Raw genomic sequence first — 19,199 nt, 5'->3', positions numbered from 1 at the left:
ATAAATCACCCAAGAAGCAAGGCTATAGTATGGCAAAAACGACAAAAAATGGCATGTTCAAAAAACTGCTGAAAACTGTTTAAAACTGCAGTAAATAGCGTGTTTAGACTCGCCATAGCACAGAAAGATTCAAAAACGGCCAAAAACAATACAATTTGGCATGTCGAAAAAATCACCCAAGAAGCAAGGCTATAGTATGGCAAAAATGTCAAAAAATGGTATGTCCCAAAAACTGCTGAAAATAGGTCAAAACTGCATTAAATAGGGTGTTTAGACATGCCATAGCATAGAAAGTTTCAAAAACAGCCAAAAACAATAAAATTTGGCATGTCGAAAAAATGACCGAAAAAGCAAGGCTATAGTATGGCAAAAACGATCAAAATGGCATGTCCCAAAACTGCTTTAAACTGTTTAAAACTGCATTAAATAGCTTGTTTAGACACGCCATACCATAGAAAGTTTCAAAAACGGCCAAAAGCAATAAAATTTGGCATGTCGAAAAAATGACCCAAGAAGCAAGGCTATAGTATGGCAAAAACGTCAAAAAATGGCATATCCCAAAAACTGCTGAAAACAGGTTAAAACTGCAGTAAATAGCGTGTTTAGACACGCCATAGCATAGAAAGTTTCAAAAACAGCCAAAAACAATCAAATTTGGCATGTCGAAAAAATCACCCAAGAAGCAAGGCTATAGTATGGCAAAAACGTCAAAAAATGGCATGTTCAAAAAACTGCTGAAAACTGTTGAAAACTGCAGTAAATGGCGTGTTTAGACACGCCATAGCATAGAAAGATTCAAAAACAGCCAAAAACAATACAATTTGGCATTTCGATGAAATCAACCAAGAAGCAAGGCTATAGCATGGCAAAAACGTCAAAAAATGGCATGTCCCAAAAACTGCTTTAAACAGTTTAAAACTGCAGTAAATAGTGTATTTAGACTCGCCATAGCATACAAAGTTTCAAAAACGGCCAAAAACAATGAAATATGGCATGTCGAAAACACTACCCAAGAAGCAAGGCTATAGTATGGCAAAACGTCAAAAATGGCATGTCCCAAAAACTGCTGAAAACTGTTTAAAACTGCAGTAAATAGCGTATTTAGACACACCATAGCATAGAAAGTTTCAAAACAGCCAAAAACAATAAAATTTGGCATGTCAAAAAAATGACCCAAGGAGCAAGGCTATAGTATGGCAAAACGTCAAAAATGGCATGTTCAAAAACTGCTTTAAACTGTTTAAAACTGCAGTAAATAGCTTGTTTAGACAAGCCATACCATAGAAAGTTTCAAAAACGGCCAAAAACAATAAAATTTGGCATGTCGAAAAAATCACCCAAGAAGCAAGGCTATAGTATGGCAAAAACGTCAAAAAATGGCATGTCCCAAAAACTGCTGAAAACAGTTAAAAACTGCAGTAAATAGTGTATTTAGACACGCCATAGCATAGAAAGTTTCAAAAACGGCCAAAAACAATCAAATTTGGCATGTCAAAAAAATGACCCAAGGAGCAAGGCTATAGTATGGCAAAAACGTCAAAAAATGGCATGTGCAAAAAACTTCTGAAAACTGTTTAAAACTGCAGTAAATAGCGTGTTTAGACTCGCCATAGCATAGAAAGATTCAAAACAGCCAAAACAATAAAATTTGGCATGTCGAAAAAATCACCCAAGAAGCAAGGCTATAGTATGGCAAAATGTCAAAAATGGCATGTTCCAAAACTGCTGAAAACAGGTTAAAACTGCAGTAAATAAGCGTGTTTAGACATGCCATAGCATAGAAAGTTTCAAAAACAGCCAAAAACAATCAAATTTGGCATGTCGAAAAACTCACCCAGAAAGCAAGGCTATAGTATGGCAAAAACGTCAAAAAATGGCATGTCCCAAAAACTGCTGAAAACTGTTTAAAACTGCAGTAAATAGCGTGTTTAGACTAGCCATAGCATAGAAAGTTTCAAAAACGGCCAAAAACAATAAAATCTGGCATGTCGAAAAAATCACCCAAGAAGCAAGGCTATAGTATGGCAAAAACGTCAAAAAATGGCATGCTCAAAAAACTGCTGAAAACTGTTTAAAACTGCAGTAAATAGCGTATTTAGACTCGCCATAGCATAGAAAGTTTCAAAAACAGCCAAAACAATAAAATTTGGCATGTTGAATAAATCACCCAAGAAGCAAGGCTATAGTATGGCAAAACGTCAAAAATGGCATGTTCAAAAAACTGCTGAAAACTGTTTAAAACTGCAGTAAATAGCGTGTTTAGACACACCATAGCATAGAAAGATTCAAAACGGCCAAAACAATAAAATTTGGCATGTCGAAAAAATGACCCAAAAAGCAAGGCTATAGTATGGCAAAAACGTCAAAAAATGGCATGTCCCAAAAACTGCTGAAAACTGTTTAAAACTGCAGTAAATAGCGTGTTTAGACATGCCATAGCATAGAAAGTTTCAAAAACAGCCAAAAACAATAAAATTTGGCATGTTGAAAAAATGACCCAAAAAGCAAGGCTATAGTATGGCAAAAACGTCAAAAAATGGCATGTCCCAAAAACTGCTGAAAACTGTTTAAAACTGCAGTAAATAGCGTGTTCAGACACACCATAGCATAGAAAGTTTCAAAAACGGCCAAAAACAATAAAATATGGCATGTCTAAAAAATGACACAAAAAGCAAGGCTATAGTATGGCAAAAACGTCAAGAATGACATCACAAAAACTGTTGAAAACAGTGTAAAACTTTATTAAATCGCGTGTTGAGACACACCATAGTATAGAAAGTTTCCAAAACAACCAAAAACAATAAAATTTGGCATGTCGAAAAAACTACCCAAGAAGCAAGGCTATAGTATGGCAAAAACGTCAAAAAATGGCATGTTCAAAAAACTGCTGAAAACTGTTTAAAACTGCAGTAAATAGCGTGTTTAGACACGCCATAGCATAGAAAGTTTCAAAAACAGCCAAAAACAATAAAATTTGGCATGTCGAAAAAATCACCCAAAAAGCAAGGCTATAGTATGGCAAAAACGTCAAAAAATGGCATGTTCAAAAAACTGCTGAAAACTGTTTAAAACTGCAGTAAATAGCGTGTTTAGACATGCCATAGCATAGAAAGTTTCAAAAACAGCCAAAAACAATAAAATTTGGTATGTCGAAAAATCACCCAAGAAGCAAGGCTATAGTATGGCAAAACGTCAAAAATGGCATGTTCAAAAACTGCTGAAAACTGTTTAAAACTGCAGTAAATAGCGTGTTTAGACAGCATAGCATAGAAAGTTTCAAAACAGCCAAAAACAATAAAATTTGGCATGTCGAAAAAACCACCCAAGAAGCAAGGCTATAGTATGGCAAAAACGTCAAAAAATGGCATGTCCCAAAAACTGCTGAAAACTGTTTAAAACTGCAGTAAATAGCGTGTTCAGACACGCCATAGCACAGAAAGTTTCAAAAACAGCCAAAAACAATAAAATTTGGCATGTCGAAAAAATGACCCAAGAAGCAAGGCTATAGTATGGCAAAAACGTCAAAAAATGGCATGTCCCAAAAACTGCTGAAAACTGTTTAAAACTGCAGTAAATAGCGTGTTTAGACATGCCATAGCATAGAAAGTTTCAAAAACAGCCAAAAACAATAAAATTTGGCATGTCGAAAAAATGACCCAAAAAGCAAGGCTATAGTATGGCAAAACGTCAAAAATGGCATGTTCAAAAACTGCTGAAAACTGTTTAAAACTGCAGTAAATAGCGTGTTTAGACATGCCATAGCATAGAAAGTTTCAAAACAGCCAAAACAATAAAATTTGGCATGTCGAAAAAATGACCCAAAAAGCAAGGCTATAGTATGGCAAAAACGTCAAAAATGGCATGTTCAAAAACTGCTGAAAACTGTTTAAAACTGCAGTAAATAGCGTGATTAAACATGCCATAGCATAGAAAGATTCAAAAACGGCCCAAAAACAATAAAATCTGGCATGTCGAAAAAATGACCCAAGAAGCAAGGCTATAGTATGGCAAAAACGTCAAAAAATGGCATGTCCCAAAAACTGCTGAAAACTGTTTAAAACTGCAGTAAATAGCGTGTTTAGACTCGCCATAGCATAGAAAGATTCAAAAACAGCCAAAAACAATACAATTTGGCATGTCGAAAAAATGACCCAAGAAGCAAGGCTATAGTATGGCAAAAACGTCAAAAAATGGCATGTCCCAAAAACTGCTGAAAACTGTTTAAAACTGCAGTAAATAGCGTATTTAGACTCGCCATAACATAGAAAGTTTCAAAAACAGCCAAAAACAATAAAATTTGGTATGTCGAAAAAACTACCCAAGAAGCAAGGCTATAGTATGGCAAAAACGTCAAAAAGGGCATGTTCAAAAAACTGCTGAAAACTGTTTAAAACTGCAGTAAATAGCGTGTTAAGACACACCATAGCATAGAAAGTTTCAAAACGGCCAAAACAATTGAATTTGGCATGTCGAAAAAATGACCCAAGAAGCAAGGCTATAGTATGGCAAAAACGTCAAAAAATGGCATGTTCCAAAAACTTCTGAAAACAGTTTAAAACTGCAGTAAATAGTGTGCTTAGACACGCCATAGCATAGAAAGTTTCAAAAACGGCCAAAAACAATAAAATCTGGCATGTCGAAAAATGACCCAAGAAGCAAGGCTATAGTATGGCAAAAACGTCAAAAAATGGCATGTTCAAAAAACTGCTGACAACTGTTTAAAACTGCAGTAAATAGCGTGTTCAGACACACCATAGCATAGAAAGTTTCAAAAACAGCCAAAAACAATAAAATTTGGCATGTCGAAAAAATGACCCAAGAAGCAAGGCTATAGTATGGCAAAAACGTCAAAAAATGGCATGTCCCAAAAACTGCTGAAAACTGTTTAAAACTGCAGTAAATAGCGTGTTCAGACACGCCATAGCACAGAAAGTTTCAAAAAAAGCCAAAAACAATTGAATTTGGCATGTCGAAGAAATGACCCAAGAAGCAAGGCTATAGTATGGCAAAACGATCAAAAATGGCATGTCCAAAAACTGCTGAAAACTGTTTAAAACTGCAGTAAATAGCGTGTTTAGACACACCATAGCATAGAAAGTTTCAAAACAGCCAAAAACAATAAAATTTGGCATGTCGAAAAAATCACCCAAGAAGCAAGGCTATAGTATGGCAAAAACGTCAAAATTGGCATGTTCAAAAAACTGCTGAAAACTGTTTAAAACTGCAGTAAATAGCGTGTTTAGACATGCCATAGCATAGAAAGTTTCAAAAACAGCCAAAAACAATAAAATTTGGCATGTCGAAGAAATGACCCAAGAAGCAAGGCTATAGTATGGCAAAAACGTCAAAAATTGGCATGTCCCAAAAACTGCTGAAAACTGTTTAAAACTGCAGTAAATAGCGTGTTTAGACTCACCATAGCATAGAAAGATTCAAAAACAGCCAAAAACAATAAAATTTGGCATGTCGAAAAAATGACCCAAGAAGCAAGGCTATAGTATGGCAAAAACGTCAAAAAATGGCATGTCCCAAAAACTGCTGAAAACTGTTTAAAACTGCAGTAAATAGCGTATTTAGACTCGCCATAGCATAGAAAGTTTCAAAAACAGCCAAAAACAATAAAATTTGGCATGTCAAAAAAACTACCCAAGAAGCAAGGCTATAGTATGGAAAAACGTCAAAAATGGCATGTCCCAAAAACTGCTGAAAACTGTTTAAAACTGCAGTAAATAGCGTGTTTAGACTCGCCATAGCATAGAAAGTTTCAAAAACAGCCAAAAACAATAAAATTTGGCACGTCGAAAAAATCACCCAAGAAGCAAGGCTATAGTATGGCAAAAACGTCAAAAAATGGCATGTTCAAAAAACTGCTGAAAACTGTTTAAAACTGCAGTAAATAGCGTGTTCAGACACACCATAGCATAGAAAGTTTCAAAAACGGCCAAAAACAATAAAATTTGGCATGTCGAAAAAATGACCCAAGAAGCAAGGCTATAGTATGGCAAAAACGTCAAAAAATGGCATGTCCCAAAAACTGCTGAAAACTGTTTAAAACTGCAGTAAATAGCGTATTTAGACCCGCCATAACATAGAAAGTTTCAAAAACAGCCAAAAACAATAAAATTTGTCATGTCGAAAAAATCACCCAAGAAGCAAGGCTATAGTATGGCAAAACGTCAAAAATGGCATGTCCCAAAACTGCTGAAAACTGTTTAAAACTGCAGTAAATAGCGTGTTTAGACACACCATAGCATAGAAAGTTTCAAAACAGCCAAAAACAATAAAATTTGGCATGTCGAAAAAATCACCCAAGAAGCAAGGCTATAGTATGGCAAAACGTCAAAAATGGCATGTTCAAAAAACTGCTGAAAACTGTTTAAAACTGCAGTAAATAGCGTGTTTAGACATGCCATAGCATAGAAAGTTTCAAAAACAGCCAAAAACAATAAAATTTGGCATGTCGAAAAATGACCCAAGAAGCAAGGCTATAGTATGGCAAAAACGTCAAAAATGGCATGTCCCAAAAACTGCTGAAAACTGTTTAAAACTGCAGTAAATAGCGTGTTTAGACTCACCATAGCATAGAAAGATTCAAAAACAGCCAAAAACAATAAAATTTGGCATGTCGAAAAAATGACCCAAGAAGCAAGGCTATAGTATGGCAAAAACGTCAAAAAATGGCATGTCCCAAAACTGCTGAAAACTGTTTAAAACTGCAGTAAATAAGCGTGTTTAGACTCGCCATAGCATAGAAAGTTTCAAAACAGCCAAAAACAATAAAATTTGGCATGTCGAAAAAATGACCCAAGAAGCAAGGCTATAGTATGGCAAAAACGTCAAAAATGGCATGTCCCAAAAACTGCTGAAAACTGTTTAAAACTGCAGTAAATAGCGTATTTAGACTCGCCATAACATAGAAAGTTTCAAAAACAGCCAAAAACAATTAATTTTGGCATGTCGAAAAAATCACCCAAAAAGCAAGGCTATAGTATGGCAAAAACGTCAAAAAATGGCATGTTCAAAAACTGCTGAAAACTGTTTAAAACTGCAGTAAATAGCGTGTTTAGACACACCATAGCATAGAAAGTTTCAAAACGGCCAAAAACAATTAATTTTGGCATGTCGAAAAATGACCCAAGAAGCAAGGCTATAGTATGGCAAAAACGATCAAAATGGCATGTCCCAAAAACTGCTGAAAACTGTTTAAAACTGCAGTAAATAGCGTGTTCAGACACGCCATAGCACAGAAAGTTTCAAAAAAAGCCAAAAACAATTGAATTTGGCATGTCGAAGAAATGACCCAAGAAGCAAGGCAATAGTATGGCAAAAACGTCAAAAATGGCATGTTCAAAAACTGCTGAAAACTGTTTAAAACTGCAGTAAATAGCGTGTTTAGACACACCATAGCATAGAAAGTTTCAAAACAGCCAAAAACAATAAAATTTGGCATGTCGAAAAAATCACCCAAGAAGCAAGGCTATAGTATGGCAAAAACGTCAAAAAATGGCATGTCCCAAAAACTGCTGAAAACTGTTTAAAACTGCAGTAAATAGCGTGTTTAGACATGCCATAGCATAGAAAGTTTCAAAAACAGCCAAAAACAATAAAATTTGGCATGTCGAAAAAACTACCCAAGAAGCAAGGCTATAGTATGGCAAAAACGTCAAAAAATGGCATGTCCCAAAACTGCTGAAAACTGTTTAAAACTGCAGTAAATAGCGTGTTTAGACATGCCATAGCATAGAAAGTTTCAAAACAGCCAAAAACAATAAAATTTGGCATGTCGAAAAAACTACCCAAGAAGCAAGGCTATAGTATGGCAAAAACGTCAAAAATTGGCATGTCCCAAAAACTGCTGAAAACTGTTTAAAACTGCAGTAAATAGCGTGTTTAGACTCACCATAGCATAGAAAGATTCAAAAACAGCCAAAAACAATAAAATTTGGCATGTCGAAAAATGACCCAAGAAGCAAGGCTATAGTATGGCAAAAACGTCAAAAAATGGCATGTCCCAAAACCTGCTGAAAACTGTTTAAAACTACAGTAAATAGCGTATTTAGACATGCCATAGCACAGAAAATTTCAAAAAAAAGCCAAAAACAATAAAATTTGGCATGTCGAAAAAATGACCCAAGAAGCAAGGCTATAGTATGGCAAAAACGTCAAAAAATGGCATGTCCCAAAAACTGCTGAAAACTGTTTAAAACTGCAGTAAATAGCGTATTTAGACTCGCCATAACATAGAAAGTTTCAAAAACAGCCAAAAACAATAAAATTTGGTATGTCGAAAAAATCACCCAAAAAGCAAGGCTATAGTATGGCAAAAATGTCAAAAAATGGTATGTTCAAAGAACTGCTGAAAACTGTTTAAAACTGCAGTAAATAGCGTGTTTAGACATGCCATAGCATAGAAAGTTTCAAAAACAGCCAAAAACAATAAAATTTGGCATGTCAAAAAAATGACCCAAGGAGCAAGGCTATAGTATGGCAAAAACGTCAAAAATGGCATGTCCCAAAACTGCTGAAAACTGTTTAAAACTGCAGTAAATAGCGTGTTTAGACTCACCATAGCATAGAAAGTTTCAAAACAGCCAAAACAATACAATTTGGCATGTCGAAGAAATGACCCAAAAAGCAAGGCTATAGTATGGCAAAAACGTCAAAAAATGGCATGTCCCAAAACCTGCTGAAAACAGGTTAAAACTGCAGTAAATAGCGTGTTTAGACATGCCATAGCATAGAAAGTTTCAAAAACAGCCAAAAACAATAAAATTTGGCATGTCGAAAAAACTACCCAAGAAGCAAGGCTATAGTATGGCAAAAACGTCAAAAAATGGCATGTCCCAAAAACTGCTGAAAACTGTTTAAAACTGCAGTAAATAGCGTGTTTAGACACGCTATAGCGTAGAAAGTTTCAAAAACTGCCAAAAACAATAAAATTTGGCATGTCAAAAAATGACCCAAGAAGCAAGGCTATAGTATGGCAAAACGATCAAAAATGGCATGTCCAAAAACTGCTGAAAACAGTTTAAAACTGCAGTAAATAGCGTGTTTAGACACACCATAGCATAGAAAGTTTCAAAACAGCCAAAAACAATAAAATTTGGCATGTCGAAAAATGACCCAAGAAGCAAGGCTATAGTATGGCAAAAATGTCAAAAATGGCATGTCCCAAAACTGCTGAAAACAGTTTAAAACTGCAGTAAATAGCGTGTTTAGACATGCCATAGCATAGAAAGTTTCAAAAACAGCCAAAACAATAAAATTTGGCATGTCGAAAAAACTACCCAAGAAGCAAGGCTATAGTATGGCAAAACGTCAAAAATGGCATGTCCCAAAAACTGCTTTAAACAGTTTAAAACTGCAGTAAATAGCTTTTTTAGACATGCCATAGCATAGAAAGTTTCAAAAACAGCCAAAAACAATAAAATTTGGCATGTCGAAAAAATTACCGAAGAAGCAAGGCTATAGTATGGCAAAACGTCAAAAATGGCATGTCCCAAAACTGCTGAAAACTGTTTAAAACTGCAGTAAATAGCGTGTTTAGACACGCCATAGCATAGAAAGTTTCAAAACAGCCAAAACAATAAAATTTGGCATGTCGAAAAAATACCCAAGAAGCAAGGCTATAGTATGGCAAAACGTCAAAAAATGGCATGTCCCAAAAACTGCTTTAAACAGTTTAAAACTGCAGTAAATAGCGTGTTTAGACGTGCCATAGCATAGAAAGTTTAAAAAACAGCCAAAAACAATAAAATTTGTCATGTCGAAAAAATCACCCAAAAAGCAAGGCTATAGTATGGCAAAAACGTCAAAAAATGGCATGTTCCAAAAACTGCTGAAAACAGTTTTAAATTGCATTAAATAGGGTGTTTAGACATGCCATAGCATAGAAAGTTTCAAAAACAGCCAAAAACGATTAAATTTGGCATGTCGCAAAAATGACCCAAGAAGCAAGGCTATAGTATGGCAAAACGTCAAAAATGGCATGTCCCAAAACTGCTGAAAACAGTTTAAAACTGCAGTAAATAGCGTGTTTAGACACGCCATAGCATAGAAAGTTTCAAAAAAGCCAAAAACAATAAAATTTGGCATGTCGAAAAATGACCCAAGAAGCAAGGCTATAGTATGGCGAAAATGTCAAAAAATGGCATGTTCCAAAAACTGCTGGAAACAGTTTAAAACTGCAGGAAATAGTATGCTTAGACATGCCATAGCATAGAAAGTTTAAAAAACAGCCAAAAACAATAAAATTTGGCATGTCGAAAACATCACCCAAAAAGCAAGGCTATAGTATGGCAAAACGTCAAAAATGGCATGTCCCAAAACTGCTGAAAACAGTTTAAAACTACATTAAATAGGGTGTTTAGACTCACCATAGCATAGAAAGTTTCAAAAACAGCCAAAAACAATAAAATCTGGCATGTTGAAAAAATCACCCAAAAAGCAAGGCTATAGTATGGCAAAAACGTCAAAAAATGGCATGTCCCAAAAACTGCTGAAAACAGTTTAAAACTGCAGTAAATAGCGTGTTTAGACTCGCCATAGCATAGAAAGATTCAAAAACGGCCAAAAACAATAAAATTTGGCATGTCGAAAAAATGACCCAAAAAGCAAGGCTATAGTATGGCAAAAACGTCAAAAAATGGCATGTCCCAAAAACTGCTGAAAACAGTTTAAAACTGCAGTAAATAGCGTGTTTAGACTTGCCATAGCATAGAAAGTTTCAAAAAAAACCAAAAACAATAAAATTTGGCATGTCGAAGAAATGACCCAAGAAGCAAGGCTATAGTATGGCAAAAACGTCAAAAAATGGCATGTCCCAAAAACTGCTGAAAACAGTTTAAAACTGCAGTAAATAGCATGTTTAGACACTCCATAGCATAGAAAGTTTCAAAAACAGCCAAAAACAATAAAATTTGGCATGTCGAAAAAATGACCCAAAAAGCAAGGCTATAGTATGGCAAAAACGTCAAAAAATGGCATGTTCCAAAAACTGCTGAAAACAGTTTAAAACTGCAGTAAATAGCGTGTTTAGACGTGCCATAGCATAGAAAGTTTCAAAAACGGCCAAAAACAATAAAATTTGGCATGTCGCAAAAATGACCCAAGAAGCAAGGCTATAGTATGGCAAAAACGTCAAAAGATGGCATGTCCCAAAAACTGCTTTAAACAGTTTAAAACTGCAGTAAATCGCGTGTTTAGACTTGCCATAGCATAGAAAGTTTCAAAAACAGCCAAAAACAATAAAATCTGGCATGTCGAAAAAATGACCCAAGAAGCAAGGCTATAGTATGGCAAAAACGTCAAAAAATGGCATGTCCCAAAAACTGCTTTAAACAGTTTAAAACTGCAGTAAATAGCGTGTTTAGACACGCCATAGCATAGAAAGTTTCAAAAACGGCCAAAAACAATAAAATTTGGCATGTCGAAAAAATGACCCAAGAAGCAAGGCTATAGTATGGCAAAAACGTCAAAAAATGGCATGTCCCAAAAACTGCTGAAAACAGTTTAAAACTGCAGTAAATAGCGTATTTAGACTCGCCATAGCATAGAAATTTTAAAAAACAGCCAAAAACAATAAAGTTTGGCATGTCGAAAAAATGGCCCAAGAAGCAAGGCTATAGTATGGCAAAAACGTCAAAAATGGCATGTTCCAAAAACTGCTGAAAACTGTTTAAAACTGCAGTAAATAGCTTGTTTAGACACGCCATAGCATAGAAAGTTTCAAAAACGGCCAAAAACAATTAATTTTGGCATGTCGAAAAAATGACCCAAAAAGCAAGGCTATAGTATGGCAAAAACGTCAAAAAATGGCATGTTCCAAAAACTGCTGAAAACAGTTTAAAACTGCAGTAAATAGCTTGTTTAGACACGCCATAGCATAGAAAGTTTCAAAAACAGCCAAAAACAATAAAATTTGGCATGTCGAAAAAATGACCCAAAAAGCAAGGCTATAGTATGGCAAAAACGTCAAAAAATGGCATGTTCCAAAAACTGCTGAAAACAGTTTAAAACTGCAGTAAATAGCGTATATAGACACGCCATAGCATATAAAGTTTCAAAAACAGCCAAAAACAATAAAATTTGGCATGTCTAAAAAATGACCCAAAAAGCAAGGCTATAGTATGGCAAAAACGTCAAAAAAATGGCATGTTCCAAAAACTGCTGAAAACAGGTTAAAACTGCAGTAAATAGCGTGTTTAGACACGCCATAGCATAGAAAGTTTCAAAAACGGCCAAAAACAATAAAATTTGGCATGTCGAAAAAATCACCCAAGAAGCAAGGCTATAGTATGGCAAAAACGTCAAAAAATGGCATGTCCCAAAAACTGCTGAAAACAGGTCAAAACTGCATTAAATAGAGTGTTTAGACTCACCATAGCATAGAAAGTTTAAAAAACGGCAAAACACAATAAAATTTGGCATATCTAAAAAATGACCCAAAAAGCAAGGCTATAGTATGGCAAAAACGTCAAAAGATGGCACGTTCCAAAAACTGCTGAAAACAGTTAAAAACTGCAGTAAATAGCGTGTTTAGACGTGCCATAGCATAGAAAGTTTAAAAAACAGCCAAAAACAATAAAATTTGGCATGTCGAAAAAATGACCCAAAAAGCAAGGCTATAGTATGGCAAAAACGTCAAAAAATGGCATGTCCCAAAAACTGCTGAAAACAGTTTAAAACTGCATTAAATAGCATGTTTAGACTCATCATAGCATAGAAAGTTTCAAAAGCAGCCAAAACAATAACATTTGTCATGTCGAAGAAATGACCCAAGAAGCAAGGCTATAGTATGGCAAAAATGTCAAAAAATGGCATGTCCCAAAAACTGCTTTAAACAGTTTAAAACTGCAGTAAATAGCTTGTTTAGACAAGCAGTACCATAGAAAGTTTCAAAACAGCCAAAAACAATAAAATCTGGCATGTCGAAAAATGACCCAAGAAGCAAGGCTATAGTATGGCAAAAACGTCAAAAAAATGGCATGTCCCAAAAACTGCTTTAAACAGTTTAAAACTGCAGTAAATAGCGTGTTCAGACACACCATAGCATAGAAAGTTACAAAAAAGCCAAAACAATAAAATTTGGCATGTCGAAAAAATGACCCAAAAAGCAAGGCTATAGTATGGCAAAAACGTCAAAAAATGGGATGTCCCAAAAACTGATTTAAACAGTTTAAAACTACATTAAATAGGGTGTTTAGACTCACCATAGCATAGAAAGTTTCAAAAAAGCCAAAAACAATAAAATTTGGCATGTCGAAAAATGACCCAAGAAGCAAGGCTATAGTATGGCAAAACGTCAAAAAATGGCATGTCCCAAAAACTGCTGAAAACAGTTTAAAACTGCAGTAAATAGAGTGTTTAGACATGCCATAGCATGGAAAGTTTCAAAAACGGCCAAAAACAATAATATTTGGCATGTCGAAAAAATCACCCAAGAAGCAAGGCTATAGTATGGCAAAAACGTCAAAAAATGGCATGTCCCAAAAACTGCTGAAAACAGTTTAAAACTGCAGTAAATAGCTTGTTTAGACAAGCAGTACCATAGAAAGTTTCAAAAACGGCCAAAAACAATAAAATTTGGCATGTCGAAAAAATGACCCAAGCAGCAAGGCTATAGTATGGCAATAATGTCAAAAAATGGCGTCTTTCAAAAACTGCTGAAAACAGTTTAAAACTGCAGTAAATAGCTTGTTTAGACAAGCAGTACCATAGAAAGTTTCAAAAACGGCCAAAAACAATAAAATTTGGCATGTCGAAAAAATGACCCAAGCAGCAAGGCTATAGTATGGCAAAAATGTCAAAAAATGGCATGTCCCAAAAACTGCTGAAAACAGTTTAAAACTGCAGTAAATAGCTTGTTTAGACATGCCATAGCATAGAAAGTTTCAAAAAAGGTCAAAAAACAATAGAATCTGGCATGTCGAAAAAATGACCCAAAAAGCAAGGCTATAGTATGGCAAAAACGTCAAAAAATGGCATGTTCCAAAAACTGCTGAAAACAGTTAAAAACTGCAGTAAATAGCTTGTTAAGACAAGCAGTACCACAGAAAGTTTCAAAAACAGCCAAAAACAATAAAATTTGACATGTCGAAAAAATGACCCAAAAAGCAAGGCTATAGTATGGCAAAAACGTCAAAAAATGGCATGTTCCAAAAACTGCTGAAAACAGTTAAAAACTGCAGTAAATAGCTTGTTAAGACAAGCAGTACCACAGAAAGTTTCAAAAACAGCCAAAAACAATAAAATTTGACATGTCGAAAAAATGACCCAAAAAGCAAGGCTATAGTATGGCAAAAACGTCAAAAAATCGCATGTCCCAGAAACTGCTGAAAACAGGTTAAAACTGCAGTAAATAGCGTGTTTAGACACGTCATAACATAGAAAGTTTCAAAAACAGCCAAAAACAATAAAATCTGGCATGTCGAAAAAATGACCCAAGAAGCAAGGCTATAGTATGGCAAAAACGTCAAAAAGCATGTTCCAAAAACAGCTGAAAACAGTTTAAAACGGCATTAAATAGCGCATTTAGACACGCCATAGCATAGAAAGTTTCAAACATGGCCAAACACACGAAATTATTTCATGTCAAAAAATTTACCCAAAAAGCAAGGCTATAGTATGGCAAAAAAGGTAAAAAAATGGCATGTTCCAAAAACTGCTGAAAACTGTTTAAAACAGCAGTAAGTAGCGTGTTTAGACACGCCATAGCACAGAAAGTTTCAAAAAAAGCCAAAAACAATTGAATTTGGCATGTCGAAAAAATGACCCAAAAAGCAAGGCTATAGTATGGCAAAAACGTCAAAAAATGGCATGTTCAAAAAACTGCTGAAAACTGTTTAAAACTGCAGTAAATAGCGTGTTTAGACACGCCATAGCATAGAAAGTTTCAAAAACGGCCAAAAACAATGAAATATGGCATGTCGAAAAAATGACCCTAGAAGCAAGGCTATAGTATGGCAAAAACGTCAAAAAATAGCATATTCCAAAAATTGTCGAAAACAATTTAAAACTGCATTAAATAGCGCATTTAGACACGCCATAGCATAGAAAGTTTCAAAACAGCCAAAAACAATAAAATCTGGCATGTCGAAAAAACACCCAAAAAGCAAGGCTATAGTATGGCAAAAACGTCAAAAATGGCATGTCCCAAAACTGCTGAAAACAGTTTAAAACTGCAGTAAATAGCTTGTTTAGACTCAGCATAGCATAGAAAGTTTCAAAAACGGCCAAAACAATAAAATTTGGCATGTCGAAAAAATGACCCAAGCAGCAAGGCTATAGTATGGCAATAATGTCAAAAATGGCATGTTCAAAAACTGCTGAAAACAGTTTAAAACTGCAGTAAATAGCGTGTTTAGACTCACCATAGCATAGAAAGTTTCAAAACAGCCAAAAACAATCAAATTTGGCATGTCGAAAAAACTACCCAAGAAGCAAGGCTATAGTATGGCAAAAACGTCAAAAAATGGCATGTCCCAAAAACTGCTTTAAACAGTTTAAAACTGCAGTAAATAGCGTGTTTAGACTCGCCATAGCATACAAAGTTTCAAAAACGGCCAAAAACAATAAAATTTGGCATGTCGAAAAAATGACCCAAAAAGCAAGGCTATAGTATGGCAAAAACGTCAAAAAATGGCATGTTCAAAAAACTGCTGAAAACTGTTTAAAACTGCAGTAAATAGCGTGTTTAGACACGCCATAGCACAGAAAGTTTCAAAAAAAGCCAAAAACAATTGAATTTGGCATGTCGAAAAAATGACCCAAAAAGCAAGGCTATAGTATGGCAAAAACGTCAAAAAATGGCATGTTCAAAAAACTGCTGAAAACTGTTTAAAACTGCAGTAAATAGCGTGTTTAGACAAGCCATACCACAGAAAGTTTCAAAAACAGCCAAAACAATAAAATTTGGCATGTCGAAAAATGACCCAAAAAGCAAGGCTATAGTATGGCAAAAATGTCAAAAAATGGCATGTTCCAAAAACTGCTGAAAACAGTTTAAAACTGAATTAAATAGCGTATATAGACACGCCATAGCATAGAAACTTTGAAAAACAGCCAAAAACAATAAAATCTGGCATGTCGAAAAAATGACCCAAGAAGCAAGGCTATAGTATGGCAAAAACGTCAAAAAATGGCATGTCCCGAACACTGCTGAAAACAGTTTAAAACTGCAGTAAATAGCTTGTTAAGACAAGCAGTACCACAGAAAGTTTAAAAAACGGCAAAACACAATAAAATTTGGCATATCTAAAAAATGACCCAAAAAGCAAGGCTATAGTATGGCAAAAATGTCGGGGCCTGGGGTTGTGGAGTGTGTGGTCCTCTGGGCATGTATACTCTGTGTTCTTTGTGTCTCCAGGTCCTGGGGCCTCCACGTGAAGCCAACTGACTAATTAGGGGCACCTGGCCAGCGCTCCTGATTATTTAAGCCGTGCTGCTGTGGGGCCCATTGTCGTTCCTGCTTCGCTGTCGGCCAGCCACGCCGCCCTACATCACTTTTCCTTTTGTTACTTTTGCACTCTACAACAAGCACCACAAATGACCATCGCATCCATACATCCACAGTCACTACTGATATGCATGTCCACATCCCACCATCTTTTGCCTCATTTATATTAATAAATATTAGTTGTTTGCTTTACACCTGCGCGCATCCTTGTTATTTGTTTCGGTGTGCGAGCCGGCCGTAACAATGTCAAAAAATGACATGTCCCAAAAACTGCTGAAAACAGCTTAAAACCGCATTAAATAGCATGTTGATATACATCATAGCATAGAAAGTTTCAAAAGCAGCCAAAAACAATAACATTTGTCATGTCGAAGAAATGACCCAAGAAGCAAGGCTATAGTATGGCAAAAATGTCAAAAAATGGCATGTCCCAAAAACTGCTTTAAACAGTTTAAAACTGCAGTAAATAGCTTGTTTAGACAAGCAGTACCATAGAAAGTTTCAAAAACGGCCAAAAACAATAAAATTTGGCATGTCGAAAAAATGACCCAAAAAGCAAGGCTATAGTATGGCAAAAATGTCAAAAGATGGCATGTCCCAAAAACTGCTTTAAACAGTTTAAAACTGCAGTAAATAGCTTGTTTAGACATGCCATAGCATATAAAATTTCAAAAACAGCCAAAAACAATAAAATTTGGCATGTCTAAAAAATGACCCAAAAAGCAAGGCTATAGTATGGCAAAAACGTCAAAAAATGGCATGTCCCAAAAACTGCTGAAAACAGTTTAAAACTGCATTAAATAGAGTGTTTAGGCATGCCATAGCATAGAAAGTTTCAAAAACGGCCAAAAACAATAAAATTTGGCATGTCGAAAAAATGACCCAAGCAGCAAGGCTATAGTATGGCAAAAATGTCAAAAGATGGCATGTCCCAAAAACTGCTTTAAACAGTTTAAAACTGCAGTAAATAGAGTGTTTAGACATGCCATAGCATGGAAAGTTTCAAAAACGGCCAAAAACAATAATATTTGGCATGTCGAAAAAATCACCCAAGAAGCAAGGCTATAGTATGGCAAAAACGTCAAAAAATGGCATGTCCCAAAAACTGCTGAAAACAGTTTAAAACTGCAGTAAATAGCTTGTTTAGACAAGCAGTACCATAGAAAGTTTCAAAAACGGCCAAAAACAATAAAATTTGGCATGTCGAAAAAATGACCCAAGCAGCAAGGCTATAGTATGGCAATAATGTCAAAAAATGGCGTCTTTCAAAAACTGCTGAAAACAGTTTAAAACTGCAGTAAATAGCTTGTTTAGACAAGCAGTACCATAGAAAGTTTCAAAAACGGCCAAAAACAATAAAATTTGGCATGTCGAAAAAATGACCCAAGCAGCAAGGCTATAGTATGGCAAAAATGTCAAAAAATGGCATGTCCCAAGAACTACTTTAAACAGTTTAAAACTGCAGTAAATAGTGTATTTAGACTCGCCATAGCGTAGAAAGTTTCAAAAATGGCCAAAAAACAATAAAATCTGGCATGTCGAAAAAATGACCCAAGAAGCAAGGCTAAATGTATGGCAAGGCAAAATGTCAAAATGGCATGTTCCAAAAAATGCTGAAAAAAGTTTAAAACTGCAGTAAATAGCGTGGTTAGAAACGCCATAGCATAGAAAATTTAAAACAGCCAAAAACAATAAAATTTGGCATGTCGAAAAATGACCCAAGAAGCAAGGCTATAGTATGGCAAAACGTCAAAAAATGGCATGTCCCAAAAACTGCTGAAAACAGTTAAAAACTGCAGTAAATAGCTTGTTAAGACAAGCAGTACCACAGAAAGTTTCAAAAACAGCCAAAAACAATAAAATTTGGCATGTCGAAAAAATGACCCAAAAAGCAAGGCTATAGTATGGCAAAAACGTCAAAAAATGGCATGTCCCAAAAACTGCTGAAAACAGTTAAAAATTGCAGTAAATAGCTTGTTTAGACAAGTAGTACCATAGAAAGTTTCAAAAATGGCCAAAAACAATAAAATTTGGCATGTCGAAAAAAATGACCCAAGCAGCAAGGCTATGGTATGGCAAAAATGTCAAAAGATGGCATGTTCCAAAAACTTCTGAAAACAGTTTAAAACTGCATTAAATAGGGTGTTTAGACACGCCATAGCATAGAAAGTTTCCAAAATGGCCAAAAAACAATAAAATCTGGCATGTCGAAAAAAATGACCCAAGCAGCAAGGCTATAGTATGGCAAAAACGTCAAAAAATGGCATGTTAAAAAAACTGCTGAAAACATTTTAAAACTGCAGTAAATAGCGTGTTTAGACTCGCCATAGCATAGAAAGATTCAAAATGGCCAAAAACATTAAAATTTGGCATGTCGAAAAAATGACCAAAAAAGCAAGTCTATAGTATGGCAAAAACGTCAAAAAATGGCATGTCCCAAAAACTGCTGAAAACAGTTTAAAACTGCAGTAAATAGCTTGTTTAGACAAGCAGTACCATAGAAAGTTTCAAAAACGGCCAAAAACAATAAAATTTGGCATGTCGAAAAAATGACCCAAGCAGCAAGGCTATAGTATAGTGAAAAATGTCAAAAATGGCATGTTCCAAAAACAGTTCAAAACTGCAGTAAATAGGGTGTTTAGACACGCCATAACATAGAAAGTTTCAAAAATGGCCAAAAAACAATAAAATCTGGCATGTCGAAAAAATGACCCAAGAAGCAAGGCAAAAATGTCAAAAAATG

At 35.4% G+C, this 19,199-nt stretch overlaps 1 protein-coding gene across 1 annotated transcript in view; it reads left to right on the top strand.

Annotated features, from left to right (window-relative positions):
• Window positions 1-16,556, top strand: part of LOC121938836 (abl interactor 2-like) — a 49,844-nt gene extending 33,288 nt beyond the window's left edge. The window contains exon 10 of the transcript XR_015777745.1: window positions 16,367-16,556. The gene's annotated coding sequence lies outside the window, so the exon portion shown is untranslated. The remainder of the gene's footprint in view (window positions 1-16,366) is intronic.
• The last annotated feature ends 2,643 nt before the right edge of the window (window positions 16,557-19,199 follow it).

This window comes from Plectropomus leopardus, chromosome 10 (assembly GCF_026936395.1).
Source record: "Plectropomus leopardus strain MGB_pleo_1.0 chromosome 10, ASM2693639v1, whole genome shotgun sequence".
In the NCBI taxonomy this organism is placed as follows: Eukaryota; Metazoa; Chordata; class Actinopteri; order Perciformes; family Serranidae; genus Plectropomus; species Plectropomus leopardus.
The sequence above is the reverse complement of the archived record's forward strand: the minus strand, read 5'-3'. Positions and strand labels throughout refer to the sequence as shown.